Source organism: Mercenaria mercenaria, unplaced genomic scaffold (genome assembly GCF_021730395.1).
Source record: "Mercenaria mercenaria strain notata unplaced genomic scaffold, MADL_Memer_1 contig_4889, whole genome shotgun sequence".
Taxonomy (NCBI): Eukaryota; Metazoa; Mollusca; class Bivalvia; order Venerida; family Veneridae; genus Mercenaria; species Mercenaria mercenaria.
The window spans coordinates 39,822-49,110 of NW_026463153.1; positions in this window are offsets into that span (position 1 = coordinate 39,822).

A 9,289-nucleotide genomic window follows, 5' to 3' on the forward strand; every position below is an offset into this window, starting at 1 on the left:
CCATATTCACTGATATTGATGACACTATGGTTGAAAATGGAAATTCAGTTGATACATATAAGTTTGTAGAAAACATGAGAACTGAGAAGGAAGTTTACGTATGTAATAAAAGAAGCTAATAATCGGCTGGTGTCTAGCCATAATAGCACTCCTACTTTCATAACTAGGTGTGACATTATTTCACGAAGGTAAAACCAAGCCGTATATTTGCCTCTTGTAAATGTCAAAGTCATATTATGTCCCCCGAGTATATATATATGAAGTTTTGCCCGGACGCACATTACAACGCTCTGTTGGTTTTCTTAAGAAAGCTGGTGACATCCAAAGTGAACAGTATTAGGAAAAATCCAGAATTTGTTATGGATGGGTCGTCAAAATATTTGAAGGCTATCAAAAAGGGCACTTCGATTTAATATTTGCAATTATATGCGTTATTTCATTTTGTCAATCAGTCGTATAACGGTTATCGACTCCACAAACTTGAATGTAAACAACAGCAGTTATTACCTGTATGCGGAAGTGTTATCACTGACTGAATAATAAAATTAGTCGGTAACAAATATTTAGAAATGACGCAGTACACTTCAGTAGAAATTACAAGTTTCAACAACAACTTTCACCTCTATTTGGACGTTTTTCTACATAACCTGAAAAAGCATGAACTCAATTCGTGAAGTAACATATTTTACCAATACTCTGAAACTTTGGATTGTTCATCAGCGTTATATGCACTCGAAAAAACCCAGACTGGATACACTGTAACCACCAGGAAACGTTTCATACAAACCTTCTAATATCTATAACCAAAGTATTTGAAAAATATTTTAAAGCACTTCCTTATATGTTATAAACACTGAACCCTGTAACAGCCCTAATCCAAATCAGGAGCTTGACTAAAAGAAAATTCGTTAAGAAACACACGCATACGGAGCGCATCTTTGCTGCGCATCCAAGGTAGCTTCTCTATGTTAGACTGTCTAAACACGCCAATCCCACAACAGCCAATTTTCGAAGAAACTAGGCAGGTGACCAGTAGTAGCGCTACACGTCTAAGAGAAGATTCTCTAAACTTTTTAACCAACGATCTTTTGTCGTGTCGGAAATTTACCACAGGGAGCTGGCTTGCAACACAACTGACGGGTCCACTCGAAATAACCGTATGAATAATATATTTCATCTAGGTTTTGTGATTTTGTCCAGAGAATTCCAATTGACCAGTAAATACTTCAATACACGGATCCTTTCGTTTTAAGCACTCAGGTGTGAACAAACGAATGTTTGAAATATAGAAAAGCAAGATTTAGCTTACCAAAAGGTTCCTTCTAGTGCATTTGCAATGATTTGTCATTTTAGAAAATCTGATTTTAGCATCATATTATAGATGTTTAATATGGCAGTGAGGAAAGTCTGTTTGTTTACTTTATGTTCAATATCAAAATCTTCGAAATTCAGAAGTGGCACTCACCCGTATATTTTCGTCAGATGATTAACAAGCGGGCACCTACATATTACATGTATATACACAAAATTATTTCACATATTCATTTACGAAACGCGAGAAAATGATCTAGACCGGTTACAAACATGAGCTTCACCATTTGCGAATTGCACAGATATATCTGAAGCTAGAAAACACGTAAATAGCGACTATTTCATAACATGATTATTTGGCAGCAGACTATTTTTAGATGCATATTCATTATATTAATCTCTATCCTACAGTATCAAATATTCAATGCACGGATTAGAGAGAGAAAGAGAAAGAACAATAACCAAACGTGATTTTACACCTCTATACATTTTCTTTTTGATGACTCAAACGCTTCTTTTTTCTGAAATCTAACACATTATGGAGAGTGTAATGATTTGACTTCAGATACGCTTTGACTATGATGATGTACAGATATCTTATATGACCGCTTTCTTATCTTATATGTCTCGTATAACAAGCTCAATGTAGGGTAAGTATGAGGTTGGCATTAAACTCCCGCCCAATCCACACAGCAATAATTGACTGTTCAGTGGCGGTGTAATTATTTTGTACGTACAGAATGTTCAACAATAATTAGAATTTTCTCTGTCGTAGTTCTTTCTATCGAATCCTACACGGGAACTATATAGATGTCTCATACATTGCTCTTGTAAATGCTTCCAAGGATTCTGGTCATAGAGTTATGTCAATGTAAATCCGTACGTCAGTTATAAAAAGGACACGAAAATTTCGTGATAGATAAAGAAAGATGATTGAAATATGTGATACATTAATCGTCTTGTTGTGTTTTAAGGTAGAATGCGTTTCTTAACGCTTTTCATCAGGCTATAATGAAAGTTTTAATGATTAAAATTGTCGACAGTTCCAACAAACTGTTGGGTTTTTTTCTCTCTATTTATCTGTTTTCCTCAATTTTGCTGATGCATATCTTCAAATATGATCACTAACATCGTGTTTTCGGAAAGTGAGGAGCAGCGTTTATATAAAACTACACCCGGCGAAACAACTTTATTTTCAATTTTTGTTTATGAGTACCACTCTAACGATATATATTTTATCCAGTTTATTCCAGTGTCACAATATGGAGACGAACAAATGATTTATTATATACTTATATAAAGTCTGTAAAAATCGGCTTGTATCTCTCAATTGAATATGAACAGGCAGAATAAAATAGCGTAGTGTACCTTTGGAATCCCGAATTGTACCTTCCGTATTGAATGCTGCCGGACTACTTTTATTAATATGCATGACCGTACACAGTTCTGTAAATAGCGCACATAAAAACTTTACTTAGTTCCATCCTAAAACCGATAAATATTGAAGATTTCGTTTAATAACAAAACAACAAACAAAATGTTAAAGGTAAAAAATAAAAGGGTCATTATAACAGTTACTAATTTAAAATCTGGGCTTTTGTATTCGGCTCTCGTGGATTTTGCAAGGTCAGATCACGCTCGGTGCCTGCGAGCCTTGTGAGATCCGATCTGGCAAAAATCCACTCGAGCCGTATACAGCATCCCAGATCAAGCTACTGTATATCTAGAGTATTAGAATAGTCAATGACATTTAATTCCATTACCGCTTGTACTGCCTAAAACAGTTTTGGAATGTCACCGAAATTTGGCCATTGATCTTTGAGGCTGACAGACCATCTTCGTACCAGGTTTACCTTTATTTCTCAAAGCACGGTCCTGACCTTTATTAGAAGTGACAAGACGAAGATATAACTCCTTTAATAAGGCTTGGCATTGCCTCCTATACAATAAAAATTAGCATTAACTCTCTGTCGGAGTTCTTTCTATCCAGTCCGTACACGGGAACTACATGTCTCATTCATGTATTGACAAAGTCTTGAATTGAATTTTCTAATTATTTGATTAGAATATCTTTTCTATCGAACATTCTACAAAAAAAGATACAAAAAAACAATAAAAAAACTAAAGTTTATGAAAAATAAGCACTCTTTGAAAAAAACTACGCGAACTCATCTTAACCATGTATAACAGACAAACGAACAGATGCCGTTTAAAATCAAAGCACTGCGAGGACTGATGTGGGCAGCGGTTGACAGCTTCTGGTAATAGGCATGAACAGTTAGCATAAGTTTGGTGACTCTAGTTAAATCACTTTTGATAAAAAAGCATTTCAAACCTTCTTTTACCAAATCAAGGGGTACAACTCTGCTTTTGTACTGTCATGCAAAAATGTCAAAATGTTACGTTTACCTTTTTAATCTGTTTAATATGTATTCACATTATTAGCCACTGAAGTTAATTCGTTTTAATGTCTGTATGTCAGACAAAGTCAGCAGCACAGATGTAACCCCAAACCTGCCAAGGGTAAAGCTTATATTAAAGGTCAAAGGTCAAATTTGTGTGAACAATTGCATGAATAGCTTCCTGTTTGAAATATAAGTGATTTCTAATCATTCTTAGTAATTGCTCTGATTTATTTTAATGTATATATATCACACAATGTCAGTAATAAAAATATCGTCTAAAATGAGACAAGTTCAAATGTGATATTAAGGGTCAAAGGTCATTTTCGTGTAAAAGAATGAAAAAAATAGCTCTTTAACTTTTCGTCATGTTAATAATATCTTGTCGATATTAGACAAAGGTCATTTTAATGTATAAATGTTAGGCGATGTCAAGTATGTACATATAATTTGAAACAATTCAAGGTCAACCATAATATCAATCTTTAAGGTCAAATGTCAAAAGAAGTAAGTAAAATGTTGATATAATATCACCTATTTGTAATAATTTTTATTGTTTAAAAGTATTTGTTTTGTCATTTTAGTAACTGATCTTTGTTCATTTTACTGTATATATGTCAGACGAGGTCATGGAAGAGGAAAGGTCGAACGTGATATTAAAGGTCAGGGGTCACTTTTGTATAAGCACTAACAATGATTGAAAATAGCTGTTATATTTCAAACAGGATGCTATTCATGCAGTTTTTCGCACAAATGTGACCTTTGACATTTGGTGTAAGCTTTACCCTTGACACTTTTGGGATTGCATCTGCACTGCTGACTTTGCCTGACATACAGACATTAAACCGAATTAACTTCAATGACTAATAATGTGAATTCATATTTAAAACATTAGAAAAAGTAAAGGTAACATTTTTTACATTGTTGCATGAAAATGAACTTTCACCTTCAATCATCAAGGTTGACCTAGATGTTTTGCAATAAGATTTATATTTCTGACTATGGCCGATATTTAAGAATGAAAATAAATTCCAAATATGCCAATTTTGTGATTTGTACATAAATTTTACCTTTGACCTTAAATATAAAGTTTGCCCTTCATTCTTTTTGATGAATTTCTTTTTGCTGACATTGGTTAACATATATACATCTACTGACAATCAGATTGTTACTGTAATTAAATAGTGAATTAACTGGTACACGTAAACTTTACCCTACCCCCTAAATTTTAACAATTGAGTTTTACCTCCCTATCACAAATATAAGTAAACAAAATATAGATAGGCTTTAACACTTATGAAATGGGTTTTCATGGAGGATATGAAATATTGTTTCCAAAAATGTATAAACTTCTTTTGGTCTCAGTTGATGCAATAAAAGTCATTGAGAACTTGGACCAGTATTGTCAGTATGCAGCGGCCATTAAGTATACACGAAAAACAAAACAATGGCATAGGGAAGTTAACAGCTTTGTAATACAAATATAGCAAGGCATGACATAATTGTCATCAATCAGTACATGTATATATCTACCGGAAAATAGTAATGAAGCAAAATTTTGCATTTAAACGCCTATATTGAGCAAACTAAATAAAATTTCAATCGCTACGATTCCTAAAAGGAAAAATCGGCAGTCACCAATGACCGTGACGCTTTCCCTACCCTGTTCATTTTTGTGTCGAAAATAAGTCCTCTTAGGAAAATAGTTCTTAAGTGTTGCGAAAATATAAGCATTAGAACCATAACTTGTTATCTGAAGTCACTTTATATCTATTGACCATATCTGTAAACAACATCAACAATTTAACAACGGAAGGCAAGTAGTTCTAAAATGGAAACATTTAGCAAGAATATACAATACTGGTCAATAGAAGTCTTTTCTGGTAATTTAAAACAAATTTTTGTTTGATGTTTAAAGACTAGCCTCAAAACTGCATTATATCCCCAGCCCATGTCTAGTACCGGTAGACTTTATTATGATGAATGATATTTTGATGTTCATTTGAAACCTCGTTTTAAAATGTTTTGTTTACGGAACTACTTTTTTCAAAGCCTTTGACATTCGCATCTCAGGTATTTCTAACTTCTTTACATAACAAAAAGCAGAATAAAAGAAAACTTTTTAGAACATAGTGCAAGTGAATCATATGCACATGCTTCAGTGCAGGAAAGGAAAAGTTCGACCATACTCGCCAGTTTCGTGGGACATACCGAATCTCAGTCAAGGAAGGAACGAAAACAGTAGAAAACTCAGAAGCTATAGTGCTTTTTAATAAACTATTGGAATAATATCGATAATAGGTCGAATTGTTATATAAGTGTTTTAATTATATGCTATTAGGCCCTATTAACACAACAGATAAACAGGGTCAGCAGTCAAATGTGGTAATATAAAAATGAGTTTTACACTTACAAACTTTATTTTTCAGTTCTAAATATATTCTATTTCCTTATGTCATTAATGCTAAAGCTGTTCTTTAGTATTTGGCAACACTATAAACTTACTTAGGCTGTCAAATATCAACTTCAAAACTGAATCAAAGCAAAATGTCATTACAATTGTTTTCTGAATTGTTGCAAACAATTCCGATGACAGTCAGAAGGTGTAGGTTCGAACAATACAAATACTACAGTGACAGATTCTCAGTTTGAACGTGTTGTCAGCATGTGCACAACAGACAGGTCAGGTATGTGTCAGAGTACAACAAATCAAAGACAGACATTGTAAAACGTTATTTTTTCTGTATGGGGTCGTGATAACGATTTGTATAGCGACTGAATTATGTCATTTCTTAACCGCCTCGATTGCCTAGTGGTAAAGCGTCCGCTTCGAAAGCGGGAGGTCGTGGATTCTATCTCCGGTCGTGTAATACCAAAGACGTGAAAATGTTACCAGCATCTCCCTTGCTTGGTTCTCAACATTTAAAATTGAAACCGGCTTTTCATCTCGCATACCCTCGTAGCGATAGATTCCATCAGGAATGAGGTGTCGAGAGTGATAAATCTAAATTGTAAAATTTGCTTTACAATCGACCTAAAATGCTTATGTATAATTGAGTCGTTTCTTTATTTTGTTCTGTCGCAACGGCACAACGACAAGTTTTTGCATTACGACAATTTATGGCGACCTCCTGAATGTCGCCCAACCGAATTGCTCAGCAGAACGATGCCATGCAAAATGTTACCCAAACAAACGTCGCCCCCATCCCCCCACCCTACCCCCACCCCCTTCCAGTAAACGTCGCCCCGCTAAGCGGGCCCTAATAGCCGCCCGTCCTGAAACGTCACCACAATACATTGGTATTTTTATATAAATTGTATTGCATGTTCACAACTTATGTCTAAAATATTATATCTCATTTTGTGATTTGTCGTTGAATAAAGTCATTGTCTGGAGTTCAGTCTTATTACGAGTGATATAATGGTAGGCATATAATGAAATCCATATCAGGCGAGAGTGAAGTAACTGTTTTATCTTTACCCATTACTTACACATGTTTTTTTAATTCGATCATTATTGATGCAGTTTAAAAAATGTCCATATTCTGCCAGCTACTGTGTATTTTATTACTTGCTGAATAAAATCTAACTGGACTACCAGACGGTAACTGATCACAAAATGATATAGGCTACATACGTGCAAACTGATGTTCATGGTATAATCTAGATATTTTGAAAACTAATATAGCTACTTTTAATGTAGACTGGAATCTTGTAAGCATCGCATTTTAACTTAAATGTTTTGGTTTTTAACGTGTTTTATTTAGAAAATAACATATAGCAAAATCAGGTTAAGAGCCAGGTTATTTTTAATTGTTAATACACTTTGATTTTAGCCTATTTTGGTGTCATGATTGCGAAAAACTACATGTATGATTTTAAAATTTGTTTTAAAATCGTGAACAAAGGTTAACTGCATTCAGTCAGGTGTAAAATGTACCCGTTGAGTATACAGGTGAAGAAATACCAAGCGGAAAAGGTATATACCCTGTTACTTTTGTCGAATATATTACCTGTCGGGACTAAATTTATGAGGTCGCTAGTCGTTTGATAAAAAAGTCGTTCAATGGAATGAATTCATGTACTGAAAACATTCGGGAGGGATTCTGACCGGTCGTTTAATAAAAAAAATAGCTTAATAGAGGTGGTCGCAAGTACGATATTGACTGTAACCGAATCTAGTTGTTGAGATATGTTATAACATGATTCTGCTATATATTATTTCGATTCTTATACGTTTTTTACGTGAGAAAGTAGACGAAATAGGGAAGCACTATTTCATGGCGCATTTATGACGCCAAATATAACAGGCCGACCTGACGTAAACGCGTAACCATGTTTTAACACGGGAAGTTACGTGTCCCGCGGAATAACTTCTGCGTCGACTTCTGATGAGTTATTATACGTTCATAATAATGCGCATTTAATTGTTAAAACATTCTGCCATTCTAATTATTTCTATCCAAAAACGTCTTATATGTAAAATAATAGATCAGATTTGGTAGCACTCCTTTTCGGCAAGTTTATGGCGCTAAGTAATGTCGACGTGAAGCCAAATTCACATATTTTAAACGGAAATGTGCATGAATCTTTCATATTATAATTATAGGCTCTTAACACCAACCATAAATGCACAATGGACTTATTTTTACTGAGTTACAAAACACAAAAGCTCATTCACACAGGTTATGAACTAGTTCTACTAGACTAAGTATTCAAAAACACTGAAACTTTCGCTGTCCTCCTATTTTCTGTAAAATCCTTTATCTTACATGTGTGTTAAACGATCTAATGACAACCTGCTCAGTAAAAAAAGTTTAAATTCCTTGTTTTACGATGATTTAGCCTATAAACACGCTTGTTTTACGATGAGTTTTACGATGATTTAGCCTATAAACACGCTTGTTTTACGATGATTTAGCCTATAAACACGAACTCCTGCCTCTTTTGGCCCAAGTGCATACGGAATTTACATAATTGAACAAAAACGGTAATGAAACACAAAATGTACTCTTGGAAAAGATAACTGCAGCCGCAGTTATAATAATAAACTACGCCAGCGATGCAGCAGCCATTTTGTTTTTATCAAATTGTCTGCAAGTGATATCACTTGACAAGTTTAATTGTTCTGTAATGACAAATCTATTTACATTACCATGGTTAAATGAAAAAGTTTTAAATATAAAGAGAGCGCTCGAGACAAGAAGTCGCGCGATTGAGATAAGATGCGCACAAGATAAGATGTCGTGCGCACGAGATATGATGTCGTGCGCTAGAGATTAGATGTCAAGCGCACGAGATAGTTTAATTTCTAAAAAAAAATGCATGTCCTAAACACACCACCGTACAGAACGGTGAAAATATGAATTTTATTTTTCACTAGTACGGAACTACACCCGAATGCGAAAGACTATGAATTATAAATAATCGGAAATTCTTTGCGAAACTTCAGTAAGATATATATGTTTATAAAAAACCTTTATGAAAATAAAGATATACGCTCCACCGTAATGAAATGTGAAAGTAAACTCTAAAAATTTTTCGTCATAGATATCGTGACATAACGGCATTGTGAC